Source organism: Phalacrocorax aristotelis, chromosome 7, assembly GCF_949628215.1.
Source record: "Phalacrocorax aristotelis chromosome 7, bGulAri2.1, whole genome shotgun sequence".
NCBI classification, from domain to species: Eukaryota; Metazoa; Chordata; class Aves; order Suliformes; family Phalacrocoracidae; genus Phalacrocorax; species Phalacrocorax aristotelis.
Genome location: NC_134282.1, coordinates 10,537,543 through 10,562,842, shown reverse-complemented (window position 1 = coordinate 10,562,842; position 25,300 = coordinate 10,537,543). Strand labels below are relative to the sequence as shown.

The window sequence follows — 25,300 nt, the reverse complement described above, 5'->3', positions numbered from 1 at the left end:
ACTCCGGGCTGGAAAGTGTCAGAGCAAAGGACAGCAGCGGGTTCAGCTCTGTCCTGCTCCTGCTGCTGGCGCAGTCCCAGCACAGCCTGGTGCTCTTCCGGGTGTAATGTGCGTTGCTCTGTGCAGCGCTGCTCTGGATTGCAGCATGGCCACAGCAGCACAAGAGTCCAACCTGCCAAAGAACCATCGGTACTGCCAAGGGTGGAATTTTTGACTGTAACTGGGCTTCACAGCATCACATCTACTTGCAGGTATTTCTGCATGGCTCTAGTCTCTCCTGTGTTATCCCTCATGGATCTTAAAGTCGCTTAAAAGTGGTGCCTGGCGGGGTAACCTGGGCCCTCTAGAAAACACCTGGACACAGTAGGGTTTCAGAGCGCAGTGGGGATGTTTATTCTTTTCTGGAAGATACTGCACATGTAGATGGGAGCACGTGGGAGACAAGTGCCCAGCATCCCTGCCAGGAGCGCTCAGCACCTTCATCCATCAGAGCCATGGCATGGGAAAAACTTCCATAAAATGTAGAGGTTTATTTAAACATAGTATTTTATGTTAATGAGCTGGACCCACAGCATAGGTTTTCTGACTTCAACGACTGGTTGCTGACACAGAGCAGCTGAGCTTTATTTTCAGAGAATTCTTATTTTCCAGTGAACCTGCAGGTAGGAACACAGCATCATGTTAACTGTTAGCACTGGTTTTGGCTTCCCTGCTGTACTCTCAGCCATCCTGGTGGGTGCACATACAAGCCAGAAGATGAGAGGAATGCCATGACAGGCTTTCCACAAAGAAGACAAAACTTTCTGAAAATTTAAAAATTTCCACTGCCTGGTGCTGTTTCTGAGATATGTTCAAGATGGTGGGCACATATGAGTCCTTACAGCTCCTTTTGAAGGTCTGAAGACTTTGTTTTCCAGGAGAAAAGCCTCTCTGAACATTATTTGTGCTGGACTGAACTTCAAACAAAATCACTGTGAGGAACTGACAGCAGACTATGTATGACAGCTAGTGGTATGTAGCACAGCCCTGTCAAGGAATGGATAATCCCCTATCCTTAAATATACTTTCTATTTATGTTGGCAGGGTACAGACTTCTAGGGATTTTACCAGTTATCCCAGACATAACACTTCAAAAGCACCACCGAGGAAACATCTATGCAAATCTCTTTCTATTTCAAAACTTCTTAACTAAATAATGTGAGTGGGCAAAGATGTTGCAGCCTGTTGGGGCTTAAAGTAGAAAAATATTTAAAAATAGAAGGAAAATATTTGGAAAGTATTTTTTTACTATCACACAGACCTGGAAATTGTATCAACTGAGGGGATATACCTGTTGTTCTTGCAGCTTAATTTTCCCTGGTTAATTTATTTTTCATGTTTATCAGAATCCCAAGGTACCAAACCAAAACCCTTCCTATCATCTCTCTAAGCTTGAACTGGCAGTTTAGTTGTCAACAAATGGTCAACACTTTGACAAAAAACATCACTGTGTTTTCATTTAAGTATTAGAAGCACAGTGTATGACAAGATTTCTTTGAGAGGAGTTGGCAGCCTGGGGCTGTGCTCCTGCCCGGCCTCCACTCGTGGAGCTGCTGCTCTGGGTGAGGGGGGCTGCTCAAAGCAGCCCCTGAGTTCAGCCCCTACACAGCCGCAGAGCGTAATCTGATGAGCCCTGCCAAGGGCAGGATTTTCCATCTGCTGAACAATGGTATGCTATGCCCCACAGCCTTGGCTTGCTAAATATGCTGCACATTGGAAGTGACCTGGTGGGATCACCATCCATCATTGGCCCTGCCTGGATTAACAGGATTTTATTTTTTTAATACAGCTGCACTGTGAACTTGATTTGTGCTAGCAGGGTGCTAAGAAGGTAACTGCTTACTGCAGGGAAACATATGAATTTTCTTTCATCATTAAGATCCACAGGGCTGCAAATTTCCTTTCTTGGGTGTAGATCAGCTTGTTGTAACAGAAGTCCGTCTGCAGCACAGGGCACCGTCCCCTCACAGCCATAGTCAAGAATGTCCTGCCAGTCAAGTCATCACACCAGCTGAATAGCTGTAAGTGCTTCCTGACGGGGCTTGCAGAGGTTCACAAAGGTCTGCACCAATGTCGTCGTGTTCGCACATTCCTCAGATTTGGCCTCAACTTCTTCTGGTCCTGGCGCTGCTACCCAAACACGCTGGAGAGCCGCATCTGTACAAACACTGGCAGCAGTGTCAGGTTTCCTCCTCCTCTTCACAGTTGTTTGCAAAAAGCAGCTAATGGTGTTAGTGGAATCAGAAGTTTTCTGAGTTTGGGGAAGGAGAGACCTGGTGTTATATCCCCTCGGTTCTGTAACTGTATATTGGACACACTTCAGATTTTCTGTTGTTAGTGTTCTAAAGACATTACCTTGAAATGAAATCAGAAAATAATGAAATCAAGTATCTGTCTGTTGAGAAATTTATATAGATCCCATTTGTTTTCATTTCAAAAAGAAAGAAATTTTTTTTCATTTTTTGTGGGAATAAAACTGCAAACAAGAGTCAGGAATGTCTTTTTTATTGATGTGAAACATTTTGGTGTTCCCAGATTCAGTAGTGTTCAGTTTGTTGAACCGGCTTCAAAGTCAATTTCCACTTGAAGTCTTTATCCTGTTAAGCTGCATTTTTCAGCTCAGGAACCTAAATCTCCCTGAGTGTCAGGGTCCCCAGGGAGAGGTCAGTAGCTCCCAGGGTGTGTTGAGCAGATTGGCCATCAAGACATCTGCGTTGCATTAGGGGAAACATGATCTTCCTGGAGGCTCTGCAGCTCTAACACAGCATACGAGTAAGGAGATGCAGCATGTTTGCTTAAACTGACACATAACAGAGCATTTCAGAATAAATAAAAAAATATATAAAATGAAATAAGTTGCTTCCATTTTCTCAGCAAAAAGATGAGCATTTTCAAAAAAAAAAAATTATGGTTTTCCACACCATTTTGAGAAATTGTTGAGGATGCTGGGTCGCTCAGTAATGGTAGGATAGACTGCCGGTAACCATACCAGGAAGTTATGGTGGAGACTTCCTTGGTTTTTAATATCTGAATCCAAGGATCTGGCTTCTGGCTTTCTCTTATGCTGACTGGTGCAATCAGCACAGGCCTGGCTGGAGTTAATTGAATTAAATGGGAAGCTTGCCAGGGACTCCAGTTATCTTGGTTCAGTCATTAGCACAAAACCAGCGTAAGGATTAGCTGTTGTTTGCTGTCTCAGGTGTTAGTGGTGATACCAGCCAACAAGTTAAGGTCCTGTCAGAAGCAGTACATTCTGGAAGAGACAGCAGCCTTTCAGACTGAAAATATGTGTTTCAGTTTTTTTAAATGCAAGTATTCCTCAATGGAATAATTTTATTTTATTCCTATTTTGAATAGATTAATGTTTCATATCTTCTCTCTTTTCAGTTGGCAACCTGCACTTGCATTTTCAGGGGTTTTGCAAACCTGTAAGACAGATTTACTCATCTTTCTGACTGACAACATTTCTGAAATACTCACTTTCCAACCCTTCGTGGCTGGCTTCGCCGGGCCTCTTGCAGGGCGCGCAGCGATGCGGGTGGTTAGTGATACAGCTGCCACGCTGAGTCACTGGTCCTGAGCATTCGCTGGTGTAGCATGAACTTTGCAGGGAGGGGAGGATGGAGTTGGGCTTTTTGATTCTGAGGGATATTGCTTGAACAAATAAAGAAGAACAGATTTAACTACTAAGGGGAAGCGTGGGGTTTTGCTGTTTTATATTCTAGATGAGAAATTCCGGTCCTGAAAGTTTGTACAATTACTGAGGAAGCAATGGGAAAAGTAACATCCTTGAGGGCCCCAAGAGACCCTCTAGTAAATCAAGGCAGACTTAACGTTCCCTAAATACTTCTTAAACAAGGGGAAAAACCCCTCAGACTTGCTCCTTCTCCTGCTCCCTAGCACGTCAGGCTTTTGTTTGGTTTTATAAATAAGCAAAACAGGAGACAAGGCCAATTTGTGAGGGATCCCATTGTGAAAGGCTTGTCCTGGAGGGCTGCACGTGCCCCCACAGGGTCCCAGAGAGCAGAGCTGGCCACGGTACCAGCGTCCCATCCGCAGCGATACCTGCGGCACCTGCAGCAGTGCCCACTCTCTGTGGCCCACTTGGAAGTGAAGCGCAACCGTGTTCTCCGGCTTGGGAGCACTAATTAATGAGCAGAACTGATGACTGTACTGCCTGAACTGCTGAACTCAAGCAATTCCCCTGTGCAGGGTTGATGGGGAGGTGGTTGCAGCCAGGCTGTAAACAGGGGTTTGGGAAGTGCTTCAGAAGCAGACAAGCATCCCCACGGTGGAGCAGTCTCTAGTCCTGCTGGATGTTGCTGCGTAAAGTCTCTCTGGGTGAGTCTGAGCCCTGTGTCATTTTGATGGCAAAGTCCTGCCATGAGCTGGAGAATGTGTGTCTCTCTTGCCCTGAAGTTTGGTCTGTGCTGGACTTGGCCCAGAGTGGGTGAGAATAGCCAGGGGTGGCTCCACATCAAACCCTCGACCTCAGTTTCTTAATGGATTCATTCTTTCATGAACCACTTCTTAAAAGGCAATATTCCGTGCAACAGGCTTTGCAGTTACGCTGTGAGTCCAGGATTTGCAATAATAGCCTCAATGCATTCTGAATGTTGTGAAAGGCACTTTGCTTTAGTGAGTAATTTTAAAGTCTTTTTGAGGGGCCTTAAAAATTTCTGAACTTTCAAACTAAATTCTTGTGATTGAATATTTATTGTTGAACTCAGCATGAAATATAGAACAAAGCCTAAATCCAGGGATGCTCTTGACTTTAGCAGTAAACACTGACAGCATTTTTAATATATACTGTATTTTAGTGGTGAATGCTTAAAATTCTTCTTGTGTTTTGTGTCCTCAGCTATTTCCCTCTTTACTGTGGTTAGCCCTAGATTCTGCATTGGAATGAGCAACATGCAGAGATCTAAGACTTATGATAAGCTTAGCCTAGACTGGTCTAATACATGTTTTGTAGAAAAGTGTAGATATTTTCTGGCAATGCTGTAGAGTTTTTTCTCTTTTGTCCTTTAATGTGCAATTCCATCTGCATGTTAAAAAAAGGGGAAAAGACCACAGTAGCCACTGAAGTAAGTCTAGCAAACACAGTAGATGAAGAAACCTGTTGCTGGTTCTACTCTATGCTACACTCTTCTGCAAAGGCTGTCCCCAGCGCAGCCGCCAGCATGGCGTACAGCGTCCTGCTGGCCGGCCGTGTGTGAGGTCAGTAGCTGCGGGTGCAGAGGCGATGCTCTGGCACACCAGGCTCCGTTATGCAAGCCTGTGAGCCCCAGAGGCAAAGCTGCCCTGGGCCATGAGCCTACAGAGACCATCTGCTTGGGTCCCTTCTACTCGGGATAGCTGCACCACCGGCTTGGCTCTGTCTGTGCAAAAAGGCTTGTGAGAGGCTGAGGTGTGACCCAGCCCCACTGGGAGGTCTGTGGTGCGGCAGACGGGCTTTGGTCTTGCGGGAGCCTTTTCGTTACTGACTAAAGACACTGTAGACTAAGTCAGCCTGGTTGGTCACAGCCTCCACTATGGACCTTTCATATGCAGGAAGAATGGCTGCCTCTTTCATTAGTGCTTGCCAGACTTGAACGGGACTCAACTCTCACCGAGTTAGAACCCACCTGGCCAAGATCACCAATTTCAGGCTGCTCTGTCATTGGAAGATTGTTAATTCTTATGGATAAGTCAGAATTAATGTTCTGTGGCAGTGGAAATATGGTTCAGTACAGGGTCAGTGGTGCTGACTGATAGCCTAAGGCTACGGGCCTTGACCTAGGGTCCAGCCTAGGAGGGCTAGTATAGTTTCCAAGGCACAGTTGTTAATTTCTCATGTGCTCTGGAGTGTTATCAAGAAATAATAATATATAGGACTCAGACAAATCCAAAGATCCACAAAATGCCTTTTGTACTGTTTGACAAAATCACATAAATGTTTCTTTCATGTAAAATATCCTTGGTGTTTTGCTGATTCCAAAGAGAAATGTATTCGAAGTGGTACCTGCAGTAACTAGTAAATAGAATTATAACTGCTTACTGAAAGAAAAAACATACTGTAATGATATAAGAGCAGAGCTGGTACAAAAAATAGTCTTCATTACAGTCAAAATGAGACAGATGTGAAACATTATTCTAGTATTTCCTCAAGAGTAGCACTTAAGTAGTTCTTTGCTTACAGAAATGTATCACAGAAGGTTTGTATCAAAGTAACGTTAGCCCAAGTTATTTCTGTAAGAGAAGATAACCATCTCTTTTGGGAATTTCACAGGTAGTCTTATCAGATATGAGAAATATGGCACAAGTAATGAGAGCATTCAAAAGATGCTCTTTGTCCCTGGGCCTTTCTCTGGAGAAAATATTGTCCTGAGGGACACTGAAACAACAGTAGTCTGTATTAAGTGAAAAAGCAGATACGTTCAAATTACAGTATCAAAGCCGGTGCACAGATCACTGTAGCGTACCTTGTGACCAGCACATTACAGCGGGTAACAAACTGACATCTGAAGGCTCCAGGTTTCACAGTGTAGGAGGACAACGTTAAGGTGCTTTCCAACACTCCAGTGTTTGCCATGGTGTTGGTGTAGCCTTTGGCTGCCTGTGTGCACTATGCATGGGCCCCTTGATCTTCTTGGCTTGACTCTGCACCCAGGTTTCCTTTGCATTAAAGCTGCAGCACAAGTGAAGGGTTGCCTGCATCTTCTCCTGAAGCGGCAACCAAATGTGGCTGGTGTCTCAGACACTCTGCAGGATCCCTACAGGGACCGGAGCCCTCACACAGTGCCTGGTCTGTACCACACAGAAGTCAGTGAGTGTGAGTGGCCTTTGAACAAACAGCTGGTGGTACAGCTGCTGGCCTGATGCACTGCGTGCTGCTGGAACGCACAGCTCATCCTCAGCACAGGAAATGGGGGGAAGGTGCCGTCGGCCCCTGGAGAACTGAAGATGTTCCTGGGAAGGGACCCATCTCCAGGAGGAGGTTGACAGCTGCAGGGTCACAAAGGGCTAGCAGCACAGGAGCACGGGAACCACGAAGCCATGGGGTCCCCAAAGCCTCTCTGCTCCCTCACCTGATCTGGGCATACTGTGGATTCTGTGGGTCCTTGGGCCAGCCATGAGGCTCCGTTCTCAGCTCTGCTTTCCTCTGCACCTGAGGCAAGAAACCAAAGTGGTGTCTGGGGGAGAATTCAGGGATCCAGTTTTCCAGGAGTGAAAGGAAGGTAAGGGGAAATTTTCTCTGTTCCTCCAGCTTGCAATTTGAGCAAGTGTCAGAAGAGAAGGGGCAAGTAATGTGTGCGGCATTGCACCAGGCCCATTTTCGGATTAATACTAGCCATAAAAGTTATTGTTATTTAAAGAACTGTGCAAAGTTGAACTGGTTTAACTGAAGACATGTTCTCTAAATTGATTTCACTAAGCTGGTTCACAATCCCCATCAAATCTTGTCCTGAGTTAATATGGAGCTGTTTTGGGAATATTAGATTATGCTCCCTGAGAATAACTTTAAGCTAAAATCACGACCTGATCTACACGTCTATGCTGGGCTTTATGCCAATTGAGCTGTTAGTTTTAGTTTAAGAACCAGTGACTGGTTCTGTCTGTGGGCAGAGAGATACGTTTTTTGATCTAATGAAGTCTGATGATTTCCATCAATGAATCTGAGATACAAAAAAAGCCACTGAAGAACTCTCCAGAACAGTGACCTCTCACACAAATGGAGTCCCAAAAAATCCCGGTGGGATTTCTGTCCCAAAGGGTTCCAGCTTTTTTCAGCTATGTTGTTTTGGTTTTAATACTGTCCTATGTCATCCAAGTGTTTAACACTGAGAGTATCAGCTGGGGGTAAAACACCTTCTTTTATTTCTGAGCCAGAAATCAGCAGGCAAGAAGGCAGGACTGGATTTCAGAGGATTGAAAAGGCCCTCAGAGGCTGATGGAGCTGTCTTGGAGGTAAAGAATAAGAAGTTGTGATATCTTGGAGATACTGTAGAAGAAACCAGAGGGTGCCCATAACTTTCCAAAACTCGGTGTGTTTGCATTTGTCCCACTGTCACATCTCCGGGATATAAGGAGAGCTGAAGTGTGTTTGCAGGGGAATCTTGGGAGAGAATGACTTATATCAGGCATTCAGACTGCACAGTAATTAAACCGTAACAGTGAAGAAATTAAGGAAAGGTGCAGTTTAGTATCTATCTGTTTCCTTTTAGCAGATATGTATCTTCACATTAAGCCACTACTTTGGCATGAAAAAAAAGCTTTCCAGCAACCTCACTTAGGTAGCACAGACAATCTTTCTGTGTCTGCTCCCTTATATAAATCACAGACAAACTTCCCTTTGCCTAAGCAGACCTGTTTGGGTCAAGGACGGCCTCTGAGGGTACAAAAAACACCGCCCAGCTCTGTAAAGACCTGATCTCAGTTCAGCTTTGTGAGTGCTGCTACAGTACAAATATAACACGAACATCCAGCCATGCTGGCGGTGCAGTACTCGCTAACACAGAGGGCAAAGAGAGGCCGTTTACCTGACTTCAGAGCCTGATTTTGAGTGTTTCTATGAGGAATATGCTCAGCAGCCAAGGAGAAACCTCATGCTCCAAAAGCACCTGTTAATATGTAATAATCAAATTATTTAGTCTTTTTAAATTTTAATGCAAAAGAATGCACTTTTTTTACATTAATGCAAATGTATGAAAAGTGCTAGGCTATAAGTACCAATGCACGATTCTATTAGGCTTCAAAACAAAATGCTTTGAGTTTTCTTTTAATTTCTATTGGAAGTCTTCTCTGAATTCTATAGAAGTTTCCCATAAAAGGGCTTTGTTTTCAGCTGTAGTGCCTGGTTTTCCCCAAGAGCGCAGCGAAGGGGATGGTTAGGTATGCCGTCATACTGAGTTAGTCATGTTAGCAAATTCTTTTCTAAAAAGAGGTGTCAGATTGTTCAGCCAGCTGAAGTAATCCAGTTGGCAGGAGAGTGACTTAATTCAATAAGCAGAATTTTAAAAACACTGTGGTTCTTTGTTTAACAGCCAGATTCTACAAAATTAGCTCCAGCTCTGAAATAATTTCTCTCCCCACCCTCCCTGTCTTATCCCCCTTGCGTTCTGCATGTCACTACCTCTCCTCACTGCCTTGTTTTGTCTGGTAGTGATTCGCTCTGGAGTCGTTCTGCACGTCCCCTGTGGTGATCTGCTCAGCCCAGAGTCAAGCCAAGGCACCTACACTCTCGATTTAAGCTCAGGGAGTGAGGCAGCTGAAAAGGACGCAGGCATCTCAGTGTTCGGTGCTCCTGTCCCTCTGTGTGTGCCCCGTGCAGTAATTCACTTCTATGTGAAGGGAGTGCCAGGTGTCTAAAATAAATCCTCAGCGGGAATGCATGATTTGTGCAGGCAGATGACAGAGGTCCATCTAAATCTATCTATAGACACGACGGGCAGGGAGGGCCCACGTCCCTCCTGTGCTGAGAAAGAAGAGCTTACACCCACAGCGCCCTGCTGGATTTTACACAGAGGAACTTTTGTAAAGGGTTGAGTTTAATTACCGCAAATAAGGAGCACCCTTCAACCTGTTGTTGCTGTCACGCTATGAGCACCAACCCAGTGGAAGTTAGAAACACTCGGGACCTCCAAAAGCCTTTGCAAGAGAAGTGCCGTAGTCCTAAGCCTGCTATATTGCTGCTCCTTGCTCCCAGGAAAATGCCTTGCTCCCTTATTTTTTCTCATCTCTTTTTTTTCTTTTCTTGTCTATTGAGATGGATGAGAACACCAGTTACCTACCTGCTGCTGCTGGCAGTTACTGGTAGGGGTAGGGTGGCTCCACCGCTGCTCAGAGATGCTTCTTAACCTTTTCTCTCTCTTTTTTTTTGCTGTCTTTCCAGAGTGTTTTTGGTTTGTGCACTGACCGTGTTCGAGGTTGTGCATTTCATATCACCAGCAGCCCTGGGGCTTTTTTCCAAAGACATTTCTTCCCTTCTCCTTGCCTGTGCTCCTCTTCATACCTTTCCTGATTTGAGAATAGCATCAGTGTTGGTTAGTGGATTCGCTTTAGTGGGGAATTCACTTTGATCTGTATTATTTGAAACCATGCAAAGTTTGCTCCAAAGCATATCCTGCAGGGAAGGGGCTCAGACTGCTGATCACAGCTGGCAAGGCCTGACTCTCTCGGGCATTTTCCTTCCTCAGTGTTCTGCTGGCTTTCCTTTCCTGCAGTGTGCACCCAGCAGCAACATCTGGGAAGACGAGAGATGGTGAGGGAAGGTAGTGTGCAAAATACTGTTTCATACTGGATGTCCAGGCGCCTGCAGCTGCCTGCTCCTGGTCTTCAGTGCAAGCCTGCCCACAAGGTGCTGTTGGAGGAGCATCCCAGGACAGCACCGGGGAAGGTGGGGGAACAACACAGACCTCCACACTGTCTGGGAAAGGAGGTGGCTCCAGGACTGGTCTCACAGCTGTTCTTCCTTTGAATTCACCTCTTTTTCTTGCTCTCCCCACCCCAGTGGAAAGCAGGAAGGGATCCGGACAAACAGAAGGAAGTCTTCCTGGCACTGCCTGAGCTCTCAAGGGTGGCAGAGGAGAGTGGCATGCAGATCGCCGCTGTGTCTGAGTTCACAAACGGGGAAAGCTGGAGAAAATGAAAAATGTTCTGCCCAGGTCACGTTCCTTCTGAGGAGAACTGGAGGAAGCAGGGTGAATGGTCAGGCCAGGGCAGGAGTGGTCCAGCAGCAACATGCAGAGCCACAGCGAAGCACCCCATGTCCTGCAGCAGGCTTAATCTCTTCCCTGAGTGCACCTGAGCTGCTCTGTCGTTCCAGGGAGGAGGCAGCCAGCCAAGCTCAGTCCCATCAGAAGGAAAGCACCGCGAGGTGGTCCCGTGGGGTTTTGTTCAGGTTGATGAATAATGCAAATCAAAGCTCCTGAAGGTCTTATTAATGGAAAATGCCAATTAATATCACTGGTTTAGCCCATGTTTCAAATCATGTGGAGATCAGATGTTCAGAAATAACACTGGCTTACACTGATAAGTATATGACGATCTTATTTATGTGGTCCCAGTTTTTACCACCCTTTTCACTGAGTGAGCTACTGTTGGCTGCGAGTACGGCAGATAGCCTGGCTGATGGAGGACGAAGGTACGCAGCATATTGCTCCTGTCTCAGTCTGGCAACTGTGCTGTTATGACTTGTGTCTATCATCGACAACTCCTTTGCTTTCTTTCTCAAGTGTACCTTCATAATCTTAAATAAGCACAGCTGTCACTGAAATTCTAGGCAAAAGTGCACTACAAATGTTACCCCTTTCCTTCTTTTCTACTACCGCTATTTGATTTATCATTTGCTTTCCATTTCAGGTTTTGCTGTTTTCTGGTTGGAGTATTTTTTATAGTCTTCATTGTAAGAAAACCCACACATGAAGAAAGAAGTAAATGGAAAACAAATTATAGGCATGGCCATTAATTCTTCTGGGGAAAGGATGCCCGACTTCTTCAAGTGTCCAGACCTGCTGCAGAATATGTGAGGTAAAAATAGAAAGCAGGGTACTAAAACAAAGAGGGAGTAAGGATTAACACGGGGGACTTGGTGGCCTAAATATAGACAATTCTGCCCCTCTCCAGTGACTTACAGTAACGGAGAATATTCTGCAGCCAGCACAATTTGTCCAATACCCAAAATATAACACAGCGATCTGACAGTAGGGACTGCAGCTAGAAAATGTGGCATTCTCTTTGGCACAGCTGTCATATTATACTAAGCCAGTTACTTCCCTTTAATCCTAATTAATACTCTCTCTTTCCACTCTGAGCCAGGTTCTCTGGTCAGCAGTAATTCCGAGGGGTCTGCTGCTGTCCTCCCGGCAGGAGCCTTCTGTCTTCAGGCAGCCTGTTCCTTTGTGCTCCTTCCATGAAGGAGCAGCTGAAATAATGAATGAAACGTTTCTGATACTAAAGAGAACTCCTGGCATCCGCCCCAGCAGAAGAAACCAACGTATCATTCATTAAAGATGTCCATACTTGCACAGGGAACACATGAGTGCAGGACGGTGCCAGTTCAGAGTTGCTATCAGAGGGACAGGGAGAGGGAGAGGTCTGCCCCTGCCAGGAACAGACTCTTGCCCTGACTGCCAAATCCATCCCAGCCCCTGGGTTGCCCCGAGGGTGCTAGCTCATCTCCTGTGCAGCCTGGGAGAGATGCCACCAGACCTCTTCCAGCTTGGGCTGCATTTCAACCCCAGGGCTCTAAGTAATGTACAAAATAAATATATTTTGTGGGAGGGAGGGAGGGAGGGAGGAAGGGATACAAGCTGAGATCTAGTATCTAGATGCCATGCTCTTTTTGGTAGTGCTGATACAGGTATTATTTTATTCACCACATTTTTTCAAATCGTGTGATTTACTACAGTTTGCGAACACACACAGTAACTAAAAGTTATTAAATATAGCTGATTTTAAAGGACAATGTGTATTTAACAAATGCTATATATATGTTATGTCAACACTGCAAATATTATACCATATATTTTATAGTTTTAGACTGCTATTAATGGGGACAAACAACATGTTTGTAGTCTGAGAGTAATGAAATGGTTTGGTCTCTATTTTCTTCTAATTATAGAATTTCATATTTACTCAAAACAGATCTCCATCTAGTGCATGTTATGAAATATTTCATTCCGAACACAAGTACAAGATAAATGTGGTTGGAGTGGATCTTGACTTGCATCAAGAAATCAAAGCAGGCATGAAGGGAAGAGAGTACAGTATGTCAAACAGCATTTTTTTAACCGTGCAGAAAGTACTGATTAAAAGATGCTGGTTTTGCACTTCAGTAGAGAAAACTGTGGGTGTGTGGATGTGATGGACTGTTATAATATTAGAAATAATTAGAATTAACACACTTTTTCTTACTTCTTAAAGAACATGTATTTCTGTGGAATGGTACAAGTGCACGGTGATGCTGTGAGCGACACTGAGCAGTATGCGGTGCACGGCTGGGTGGTTTCTTCTGCCCACGGCTTGTAGCCGTACCCAGGCAGGGCACTGTTCACAGCTGGCAAGCGTGCTGCATCATGTGTTACTGTCACTCAGGGGACGCTCCATCTCACACAAACCTAGCTCAGCCAGGGTTTTCCCATCCCACTCACAACAGGAGAGGGCTGGTGATTCTTGCCGCAGCTGCAAAAGGGCGCTGTGCAGCCTGCGAACGTCCGTTTTGCCTGTGCTCCCTGCCAGAGCCAGGCGGCAAAAGCGAGGGGAGAAGGGAAGCTGGCTGCAGCACTGTGTGGCAAGCCGAACATCAGTGACAAATGAGGAGGGTCCAGTTTAGCGAGCGTTCCTTGACCTGCCCGTCTACTACCAACAGCCAAATATCGTCAGCGCTTCTCCATCCCAGGAGCACCCGGTCCCTTTCCTATTGACAAAAATACCCTGAAAACATCTCATTCTGTCTCACACTCTCTTGTCTGCAGCTCCTTTCTGGAGCCCAGCACTTCTAGCTCATCCACCATCTCTTTTGGCACCCAAGGATCTTCCCAGCCCACAGAAACTGCACAGCTTTGTGGCTGTCAGGTTTTGTTCAGCAACAGTGTATCTTGCTGTGACTATTGCTGTGGCAAGATGGGTTGACCTTATGTTGGTATCTGTGGCATTATGCAAATTCTTGCATCTATGAAAGTTACCCAGTTAAGTTGTGTTCCTTAAATGTCTCAGGGTTTCTCAGAAATTGTCTCTGAGCTGATGCTCACTGCTCTAACCAGCACATGCCCAGCTTAGCTGCGTGCACCGCCGAGCAGCCCGGCTGATGGCTGAATGCCACGAATCTTGGTGTCTGAGGAAGACCTTCTCTCAGGAGAATCATGCTTTACTGGGTGAGCAGGAAGACCTGTCTCCATGTCAGCTGTCAGCCAAGGAGCAGCAAATCAGTAAGTTGAGTAACAAACCTCCAAAACTAGGGTTTTGCTGCTCAAGAGTTCTAGAAGTATGTGAAACCGATGCTGCTCAGCCAACTGTGGTGTGGATTTCACTGTGTAAGTTAGCACTGATGGCTGAGAAATGGAAGTCAGCATATGTAGCTAAGCCTTTTAAAAGGCTTCAGAGGTAATCCATTGATCTGCTAACGAATGTCAAGGTTTTTTACCAAACAACCACTTGGGAACTGAATTTGTGTAATTATTGTTTCTGCTCCTTTATGGTTTGCAAAATGTTGGGGATAGCAAATACTTTCCAGAAGACTGGAAACGTTCTTGATGTCTGATGCCTCTACTGGAAATCTTTGAAATAGTCTGCAAGAATGTGGTTAAAGCGATACAGTCAGCCCCAAGTACTTCAGCTGCCTTCCCGTGAGGAGCTGATAATGACAGTTATTGAAGACACTGTTGGGCTGGATGAACCTCAGACACATTTTTATGTCCCTTTGCCTTTGATGGCATCTAAAGCCTGAGGCAGTCTGTGTTCTCCAGAAGAGCTTGATACAGAGGAGTCACTTGCATCATCTTGATTTGTGCAACGTTTTCCTAGTAGAGGTGCAGATCTTTGTGCAATAACAACAGCTTGCAAAAATTACTTTTTGTGGAAGTTGTAGAAATAATCAACAGATCTCAGTAGTCCAGGGCCATAGGCAGGAGGAGGAAGGAGCAGTGCACTGCTTCACTTTGTCTTGATTTGCTCTTATTTAGTACATGCCCCCAAAGGACATCCTTGAGCTTTTCCATGCCTCTGACAGCGACGCCAAAAGCAACAAATACCTCTAGCAAGCATCTGAATGCCCTGAAAACCGATGAGTTTTATCATCAACCCAGATCTGGAGCAACTCTAGTGAATAAATGCTATTTTTCTAGATTTGATCGGGTGTGTGGCAGATAACTACTTTGCCCAGTACAGCTGGTAAGATGCCTTAATGACTCCGTGCCCAGGAAGAGCAGCAACAATAGATTCAGATGGCAACGAGTAACTTTTGTTCAGCATTTAGCCACGTATATACGTAGCCAACATTAGTCATCTGGAGTACACAGAAAGCCTCTGGAAGCTTCACAGGAGAGCTGTTGATGTTCCTTGTTCTTCAGAGGTCCCTCAGCAGCATCCCCCAAGAAAATGCGGTGAAACGAGTAGTTTAATTGTCGGGAATAGCATGTTGCCACCGAAGAGCACATTTCTTCCAGCCTTGAATCTGCTTTTATATTTTCTTTCTCTAAGCCAACAGTATCGATCACCTCGTCGTGCTCTGCCCTTGCTGTGCTGATGAGTTAACTCCCATTGTTCCCTGGAAGCACATGCCGGCGGGGACCTCATCACTCCGATCACTATCAGTCCTTGCTGGACACTGCATTCCTTTAGGATAAAGCTTTAGAAGGGCTTTTGTGGGATCCATCAATGAGGCAAACAGGTCTGACAGCCCCAAGAGCCCAGCATCACTCAGGCTAACCCAGCCGCACTGTGCTGAAGCAGTGACTGCTTTCCTTTTTTTCACTAGCTTGTGAGCGCGTTTTGCAGCTTCTTTTTTGTTAATTCTTGCAAAAGCTCTCCTTCCTCTCTGGAGCAGAACGGCACAGGAGTTCGAGCTAAATCCTTAAATGGGGTATGGAGTTTTTCTGGCATTTATGTATATTAAATACAGGTTTAACTCTCTGGCTGGAGTGGACCACCACGCTGGGGTCAGCGAGTCCAAAGCAGTGACTGGTGTGAGTGGGGCAAGGCTTCCCTCCCCAGGAGGACGTGGACCCCCCGTGGCAGCAGACACAGCAGAGGTGGGAGGCTTGCCTGTCACCTTTCCAGAGGAGCAGTGGGGAGGATCAGGTGGACGGTCCCACGTCCCCCACCCAGAGCCCACAGGGGCTGGAGCTCATGGGGAAAAGGGTTTGCGCCCAGTTATGGTCCAGCGTGCAATGGAAGGTGGAGCTCAGCTCAGCGAGTGCTGCCTGGTGCAGGGTGCAGAGCTCGGCTCTCTTGGGTGACCTGCTGCAGCCAAAGCACTCCCCTGTGCAGCTGTACTGGGGATCAGCAGTAAATGCACTTGCGTTACATTAAAATTACTTCCTCAAATATATTTGTTTGTATTCATGTTTTCCTTACTTAAATTGAGCCCATTTCAGCATATACGTGCCCATTCATGTGCATCTGTACATGTATGTCTGATCACAACTGCCAGCATATTTGGGTCTGTATAATTGTTATCCAGAGTCTGGAAATACTTTGCACATTCACAGTTATGTGCAGGAAAGGAATCCTGTGCAGTGCAAACTCTGCGTAACCTCTGTAGTGTCTGGAGCAACAATAAAGAATTTGGGATTGGGAATTTACCGCATTGTTATTTATTGGAATTGCATTCCTAAGAGGACAAACCAGGGCCTTGTTGTGCTAGGTTCTGCAATTTAAAAAAGCCTTTGCTTTGATGGATTTACGGCCTAGGTGGCATTGTTCTGTTCTTGATTACAAGTTGTTTTTCAGAAAACAAGTCCAGTTTATTAAATTATCTCCTAAAATAGAAATTTTACTTAGCAAAGTTCCTCTGTGCTTCTGTTCTTAGTATAAAACAAATGCATTGACTTCTGTAGTTGAAGTTGCACATACTAAAGAAGAACATAAAGTTTCTTTAATTTTGTTTTATATTCTTTGTGTAGTTTTGTATGAAAGTTGGGATTATGTGACCATCTTGTGGCTGTAACACTTGTCAGTTCATTCAAATGAGTGTTTTAATTTCTTATTTATTATCACAAAGTTTATTGGTTTGTTAGTGGCAATACCCAAATTTAGAATGCCTGGAAGGTGAACTCACCTCTAACCCTCGACATTGGAGAAATCACACAGAAAGCAGCTGCAGATCGCCAGGTTCACAAGCACTCCCGTTTATTTGTCTGTGTGTTTCAGAGATTATTTTTAGCTTGTTTTTCATATCATGATGCAAATGTAAAGTAAGCCTTATTTTGCAAAAGCTTGGAAGTGACTTTGAAGCGTAAGAATCTGTCGGGAAGTGTATTTGAAAATCTCAGCCGTTCTCAGAGCAACAGCGAACAATACAAATTTTGTACAGGCAGGTGACTTGTGAAGATGGGAGTCATGTTAAGAAAACGTAGAAGGAAATCATGCAGTTCTGGGGCGCGCACATTCATGGGGCCAGTGAGTTAGAGACTTTTACAAAGCCACCTTGTTCTTCTCCCAGTTTCAGTGGGCTTTCATTTAACAAAGAAAGTAGCTGGAAAAATTACCCAGAAATATTTGACCTTCAAAAAGGCCTCTAAGGCACAATTACCTGATGTTCACTGAACTGGTTCATGTGGTTCCCAATCTAAATGACTCTCTAGGTTCACCCATGTGTGAAAAGGGGTCTGATTATGTGGAAGAGGGCAAATGAGAAAAGAAACTTCAGGAAGGAGAGAAATACACCAGGAATTTTACTGGTTATGTTTGCTTCAAGGGAAGGAAAGGGCAAATAAATGTAGCCAACTGGCTTTGAACTTCAAAAGAAAGTAACATAGGAGAGATGTGGGGTATCAATAGCACTCAATACACGCTGTTCCATAGAGTTAGGTAGGGATTGTAGAATACATCGTACTTGGCTTTCTTAGCCACATAACAAATCCTTTTTTTTCCTCAAGTACACAAAAATATAACAAAAAGCCTGTTTCCCCCCCATGTCTTTTCTTCTGCCCTTTGTTGCTCTGCACACAGGAGATCACTTGGCTGTCTGGCCACCAGTGTTCACATCAGGATCTGGCCATGCCCTTTCTGCAGAATTTCAGCTCTTTCCACTGCATGCTCCTGACACTGGAACAAAGCAAGCGAGTTATCTAGGGCTGCAATCTCCATTAGGCTTTAGGGAAAATACTTTTTTAAGGAAATAAATTCCATGGTTGACACAAAAGTGCCTCTACCATGCACTCTTTTCAGTGGAAGGTATAGCCAGGTGCACATAAAAGTATGACTTTAATAGTTCAGTATTGGCAGAGACACAAAGCAGCATTTTGTGTGCTGCGCCTCTGCTCTGAACTGCCAGCAGAATTGCATGGGTGCGCAGAGAGGCAGACCCTCATACGGTGTGAAAACAGCAACACCTGAAAACTTGAAGACTTCTTGAAACTAGGGAATTGGATTTCCATCTTTGATGAGAGAGCACAGTATGCAATGGGAAGTGCGATTGTATGGAAGCAAATATTTCTAAATAATCTTGGAACATCAAGACTTTCATGAATAAAAGCAAGTAGTCAGTACCCCTTCTGGCTGCATTATCTGACAAAAGGAAAAAATTCTCTGAGGCAGGGTAGAAAGGTGAGAGCATCAACATGATAATTGTACCATTGAAGCAGTTTTCCATTATTTGACCAAGTATCTTTGTAAAAAAAAAAAATCAGATTTCACATTGGAGATAGTGGCTTGAAAATTGAAACTCTAAATCCAGACAGGTAACGATCAGAATTTTTGAGTAGTCCAATGTTTCAATCTTGCTTTGTTAAAATAGCAGTAATCTCCAGTATCCATGGGGCATCATAGCCAGCTCTGCCTGAGAAGTCCTTTGAAGACAGGTTTTGACCGTGTCCCACTGTGGTCTGCAGCGTGTGTCTGATTTATGGTTGAAATCTTTCTCTTTGGGGACTTTGGTCATGGTTTACTAAGCATGAGCAGGCTCATACTCCAAGGCATGGCATTGGCACCTGGAACTGCAGATAGGTGTCTAAATCCCAAATCAAATGCGAAGGTGCCCTGTGAGTGTAGCACCTGCCAGCACAGCTCCTGCGGTGGTCAGCAATTGCCACGATGTATGGCTCTGCCACAGCGCGCCCTGCGTTGCCCAGCCCTGTTCCCACTGGGACTCACGCTCCTGGCTCTTCTCTGCATCTCGCTGCTGGGCCAAGACCCTCAACATTCCTGGGGTGAGACCCCGTGGCAGTGCCGCTCCCAGCAGTGCTGTGGCACTTGGCGGAGCACCTCCAGCCAGAGGCTGCATGCTGCACAGCCGCTCACCTTAGCACTGAGACACGACGGGAGTGAGCAAGATGTGGGGCTTGCGGCCTTTCAGGCAGAGGCTTAATTGGAGCCCCGCTTGCCAGTGACGAGCTCTATCTAACCAGCAGGTCACTGGGTGAAAGGAGGTTGCCTGTAGGCTGAGGCACCCACCTCCAGGAGGCAGTTCATGTCTGTGGATGATGCCTCCAGGGTAAGCAGGAGTCGGTGGTGGCAGGTGGGCAGAGATACAGTGAAATGTGGAGCAATTCCTGAGCGCAACTATCCCAAAAGGATGGAATTATTGCACCTTTCTTGTTGACATGAGATTTTTCCATTTGGTGCTATGTGGCTCAACATGCCAAGTTTAAATTTGGATCTAAAGCATTAGACTCGAGTTTCCACAGAATTCTGGGACTTTGGAAATGTCCTGCTGTTTTTCGGCACGAACTCATGAACTTGGAATAAAATGTTTGGGAAAAAACAGAACAGATGAAAAATAAGTGCTCATGTAAGATCTGAAGGCTGAGGCGGTCTCAAAGCAGTGGTCTTTCATCTGTGTTTGGTTTCCATCAAATGCAAGAGCAACTCTGAGCAGGACTTGCCTCAGTTTAGGGAGGCAGAAAAAAATCAGAATACATTGTAAATAAAAGAAGAATCCTGAATAAGAACATTTTTCAAAAAGCCATTTCTTTTCCTAGATAAGACATCCAGATCAAAAGTGAAGGGTGATTCAGAAGAGCGCTCAAGCACATGGTTACAACAGCTCCCAGGCTCCTTCTGACTGGAAGGCCAGTTTAGTTTCAGCTCATAGCAGCATAAATATGGGATGGTGTGGAGTTTGTCAGGCTCAATTCTCTTCCTTTGGAGGCTAAAGACACACATGTCCATGCTCCTGAATTCATGCCCATTCTGGAAATTTGTTTGCCTGATCCTTAAATTTATGTGTTCCTCTTGGTCTACACAAAGTGCGCCAAGCTCTACCAAGCCCATGGCAGTTAGCTGTGGGCCACAGATGGATGCCTCAGCTTACTGGAGAGACAGCATGGAAGTGTTCTGCCTTCCTGCAATGCGTGCTGCTTGTTAACAGCTGATCCCAGAAAGGAGCTGACATAAGGGCACTGAGGAGCATGGCTTTATAGAAATGCACTCCCTGCAATTCTGACTGAAAGGGTATGTGCTGAGTAGTTAAACTACAGCAGCGAGACTGAAATATTTGAGAGGTTTCTACTGGAGCCTGCTTTTAACCATCTGCAGCCCTGTTTGGAAAAGGAGTGTAGTTAGTACATGCTTTGAGCTCAAATTTGCACTACTTTGGTCTGGGAGGAAGAATGGAAGAAATGTTCTGAGAGCAAATTCCATGTATGTCTTCTGCCATCTGCTAATAGCATGTGTAAGCAGCTCTGCTGCCAGAAACAGAGGAACAAAGATAACATCGTTGTGGAGAAAATTGCACTGCTCTGAAAATGAGACTCTTATTCCAGATGACTTGATAGCTCAGCACCCGCTGGGGACGAGTCTGCTCACGGACACTTGCATACACCCAAGGTAACGTTGCTCAAAGTACCATGAGCCCTTACAGGGGCAATGTTGTTTCTGCTGAGCCTAAAGAGCAAGTAAGTTTTATCATCCATTCAGTATGATGGCCTTGTTGGAATCCCAGAAATGAAATTATTTAGGGCGGGAGGAAGGGCAAAAGCTGAAGAGAAGCTTTGCCACCAAGGCCACATGCACGCAACTTGCAGAAAAAAATATGGCGAGTCCAGGCAGCAGTGAAACACCGAGGAAACTGTCAGAGTTAACCTTCCCATGTCTTTTTGCATCATGTCATTTGCGTGATGCACGTGTCATTGCCCCCTCTAACACTGCAACAACGGCAACGGGATTGGAGCCGCCCCAGTCCCAAAGCATGAGTCCCTGCAGGAGCCATCAGAGCTGCGTGCCTGTGGCCGGCAGCGTGCCGGGCTGCCTCCCTCCTGCTGCGCAGTGGGTATGCAGGGCAAGGGGTAACCATGAAAAACGAGATTTACGGGTGTGATCTCTGAGGTCTAACACAGTCTCTCTCTGCACTGTGCGGCTGGCACGGTAGAGTCAACACAGAGAAATTCTACGCAGTACGGTTCTTCAAACCCCTCTGTTGCGCACTGGTTTGCAATGGCTGGGTTACAGGTGAGACTGGTTATCAGGAAGGAAAATGATGAAACAAATTGTGCAAAACATGCAGGTAACGTGTCAGAAAAGGAATAAAAATGACAACAGGATTTTTGTTTGTTTGATACAGCCTGTTAGAAAAGACCCCAGTAAATAGCACTGTCTGTATTTCTGCTTGCAGTCAGCTGAGCTTCATCCTCTTCCAGGACTTAGTCTGTGATATTTGAGAAAAAAATGTTATTAGTAGATTTCAGAAGTGTTTAAATTTCAGTGTGGAGCTGGTACAAGGACTGTCTGGTTGCTCTGACAATCCTCTCAAAGGCAGAACAATGAGGAAAAAGATCTGCATTTTCCTTAGCAGACTGTAGTGTATATTTAAATATTACTGCTGGAGCAGGAGGGGACATGAAATACAAGGTGGGTTTCTGCATGGCTCACACTATTTTTGTGGCCCCCTTTTCTGCTTGGAAAACTTCCTTGGTTTTTCAGTGGCATCTGTAGCGCTGGAAACTGGCACCAAGTTTCCTGCTTGATGTTACATTATGAAATATTTAATAGCATTTTTAAGAGGGAATGGGAGCTGTTTATAAACAGCTTTTGCATCTTTCACGTTTCTTATTTCCCTGTTAGTGTTAGAGTAATTGTATTTGTGGCAGTGCTAGATGAATGCAGGAATGGCACTACCTGGAGTCATGTGGTTGCCGCAGATCTCCACTGTGTGATCCACCACGCCAGCCCTGGCTCTGTGCGCCCTGGACACCCAAATCTCTGGGTGAGTCAGGCAGCCATGATGTATGTGCAGGGTATGCAAAGTTTCTACCAAAGATGTGTAAGCTCCTGGTTCTCGCATCACTCCTAAAATTCTAGTATAATAAAATAATAAAATCCTAAAATAGTATTACAGAGTTCCTCGGGAAAGTTCTTACATGTGTTATTGCATGTGCCAGTGAATTGCACATTCTTTCTGGACCTACTAAAACAACTCTGGCTGAAATTTTCTTGGTGAGAGATGTGAATTCATCATTCCCAAATGGCAGCATGTTCTTCTCATGAAAACCAAATGGTCTGGTGACAAGAAAACACCAAGCAAATCCCCCAGATCTGAAGATGTCTTTATTTTTTATTCCAAGCAAGCAGTCATGTCCCTGGAGAGGTGAAGTCTTGTGCTACTCTCCATCCTCTCAGTGCTGAGAAGTTGTCTTTTGAAGGACCCCAACCCTATATCCCACGAAGCCCCAGGCCCACTGCGAGGGAGGGACAAGCCCAGCAGGCGGAGGGAGGGCCAGTGGCATGCAGGAGGGGCTTGGGGGGAATGAGCGGGGCCAGGCGGGCATGGGAGAGGGAGCAGATGCCACCATGGATGGAGCCTGGGAGGCCAGTGTCCATGTCAAGGGGCAAAGAAAGAAGGCAAGAAACGGCACAGTGGCAGAGAAAGAGGGGAAGGAGAAGAGGAAAAAGGAACACTGTAGTCTTGGGGCAAGGAGAGGCACCAAGGAAATGAACATGGTCATCATGACATGAAAATTGTCCTCTGTTGATGTTGTCCTACCTTTCAGGCTTCACCACTCCTCCTTGTACCCAGGCTTTCCTATTCCTCTTCTCCTAGAAGCTGTCCCTAGCCCTCCTGAGCTTACCTACCAGAGCTGAAAGGACATGCTATGTCACAATGCACATCCATCCATGAATCAGACTTTTCTTCATCCGTGGCCTACTTAATACAGGCAAAGGTGGCTAAAGGATATTAACAACTGTCAAACTGCCAGGTAAATATGCTAGTTTGAGAACTATTATAATGGCAGCTCTTCAAAAGTAAACATCCATTTACAGCAGGATTGTAAAAATCTTTGAGGCACTCGACAGCAAGTTGTCTGTGGCTTTTTACCCTTGTATCTCCAGGAGTTATTGCTCAATCTGAGGGAGTAAGTGGTGTTTTGTGTGAACCGAGAGGTAATCGTGAGCAGCTACTTAAATAGCCCTAATTATATTTAGAGAAGACTGTTCTCTGAAAGCAGCTAGATTCTGTGAATAAACATATTGCCACAGGTGATCACCTGATCTGTGGATAGGGGCCTAAAAAAAGCCAGTTTGCTAAGTTTAAGTACCTCAAAATAAAGCTGAGCAGACACCAGACGCCAATAGCTGTGCCTGCTCCGTGCACACTACCAAAAGCAGCATTGTACAGGGGCTTTATAGTGGAGGAGAGTGCAGCTCAGGTCCCTGTGGCATTGCAGTTGACCACATAATGTTTAGCCAGCCTGTAATGCACTCCTGAGGGGTCTAGTGGACTTAAAATATAGGCCTTTAAATACCACATGGACAAAGAAAGATGAAGTGACTAGGGCCTGTGAACGGGGGCATGGAGAAACCCAACAGCTTATTTTGCTTAATCCTTTTGCAAACATACTCAATGTCTGCTGAAGTCCAGCTGCAGCCCCTACCTTGGCGAGCGCCGCCCCATGCAGCCGGCCTGGGGCTCCCTGGGGGACGGTGGGCACCCGCTCCCCACCCAGAGCCAATGGGGCTGGGTGGGCACAGCCTCGGCCCCGAATGTATCCCCTGGTGGATAATGCCCAGAGGCTGTAAGACCTTGTGGGGCACCTGAAGATGTGCGCTTTCTTTCTCTGGACAGGGTCTCTCCACCAAAGGTGCCCACCTGGGAGCCAGGAATGTGGCTTATGCTGCCCCTGGCCGCCCGGCTGCGCCTGAGCGTTGGGAGGATCCAGAGGACTGTCCCTGCACAGCTCAGACTGGCAGTACTATCGCTCCACAGCTCAGCCATGTCTCCAGGAGGTAGGATTGGACAGCAGGAGCCCTCTCCAGCCTCCTGGTAAAGCTTGGTGCTTCAGGTGGAGCTGAACTCCATCCTGCTCATGAGTACCACCAGCCTGGAGCCTGGCCTCTGGGAGGGCTGGGACCTGCTCGGCTCTGCCAAGCCTGCTGCCTGACCAGGGAGGTCAGCAAGTCCTGGGGGGACACGGAGAAACAGCGGCCTCCTGGCATTTGTTTGCAGCAGCTGGGCAGTGAGCTGGCAAGCAGGGCTCAGGCAAGGGGGGCTCAGGCTAAGCGGGGCTCAGGCGAGCAGGGCTCAGGCAAACAGATCTCAGCGCACAGGACCCAGCTTCCAGCTTGGCTGCAGCCCTACACTGCCAGAATTTTTGAAAGAGAAAGTCTGTGACAAAGGGGACAAACGTGAAGCTGTTTAACGTCTGTGAGGGTTGAAGAGTTCACAGTGGCAGCTGAGATAACGCCGTGCCTGGCTCCGGGCCCAAGCCCTCCCTGTACTGCCGGCCTTCTCCTCCTCCTGGAGTGAGCGCCCAGCTGCCTCACCCCACCACTAACCACGTGTAGCTTAAAATTAACAGCTATGCATAAAATCGGTACATAATTATTATATATTATGACAAGGAAGTACAGTAGGTCTAGCAATAAACTCTGCCTTTTGGAACAGCTAGAAAAAAGTCTTAATATTCATGATAGTCAGTCACGTTTTCTTCCTCTTTGTTCTGTTTTGATCAATAATTGCTTTCAGCACTCCTTGTGCACAGCTGCATGAGGAGGCATGCTCAGAGCCCCAGCCCCCTTCCCCAGGGCACTCAGTCCTGCTGACAGCACAGGGGACACCAAGGAGGCACCATCTCCACGGTGGCTCCTCCAGACAGGTGATGATGATGCCAGTTGCCTCACAGGAAGCACCTGGCGTTGCCCTGGACAAGACAGGTTCACCTTGTGTGCAGCACCTACCCATTTTGGCACCAGCCATCTCGCCATCAACCTGGGCTTACAGGACTCCTGTGACCTGTGTCCCCCTGGCAGGCACCAGCTCCTGCTGCTGCTTTCTTCGCTGCCATGTGACCATGCCAAAGGTCCTCCCCACCCACTGCTGGGCTCCTGGCTTTTCCCCTTCTCCTTCAGCTCCCTGTCTCTGAATGTTTCTCCACATTGCTCCCCTCCAGTATCATCCTGGTGTTTGTCTCTGGACTTGGGCTCGCTCTGCAGGGAGCCATGAGCTCTTTGGTTGCAGCAGAGGGATGGGGAACATACCCTTGTGGCAACTCTAAAAGCTGGCACAGACTGGTAAGTCTAAAGACATTTTTCCAAGGAAATTCAGGACAGTCCCAAGTAAAAGGCGCAGCAGAGTATTGCCATTGACACTTGGCTACCACCAGCGCCAGCTCCAGGCAAAGGAACG

At 46.2% G+C, this 25,300-nt stretch overlaps 2 long non-coding RNA genes across 3 annotated transcripts; one reads left to right on the top strand and one right to left on the bottom strand.

Moving 5' to 3' along the window:
* Positions 1–389: 389 nt before the first annotated feature.
* On the bottom strand, positions 390–10,368 carry LOC142059737 (uncharacterized). Of its 2 annotated transcripts, XR_012661504.1 has the most exons (4): positions 9,813–10,368; positions 8,562–8,642; positions 7,110–7,189; positions 390–656 (listed from the first exon to the last, which is right to left on the bottom strand). It is a non-coding gene; the product is annotated as an uncharacterized LOC142059737 (long non-coding RNA). The 2 variants fall into 2 exon arrangements; XR_012661503.1 differs by lacking the exon at positions 390–656 and having other exon boundaries at positions 5,867–7,189.
* On the top strand, positions 10,357–20,898 carry LOC142059736 (uncharacterized). Its single transcript, XR_012661502.1, has 3 exons — positions 10,357–11,164; positions 11,383–11,550; positions 12,667–20,898. It is a non-coding gene; the product is annotated as an uncharacterized LOC142059736 (long non-coding RNA).
* The last annotated feature ends 4,402 nt before the right edge of the window (positions 20,899–25,300 follow it).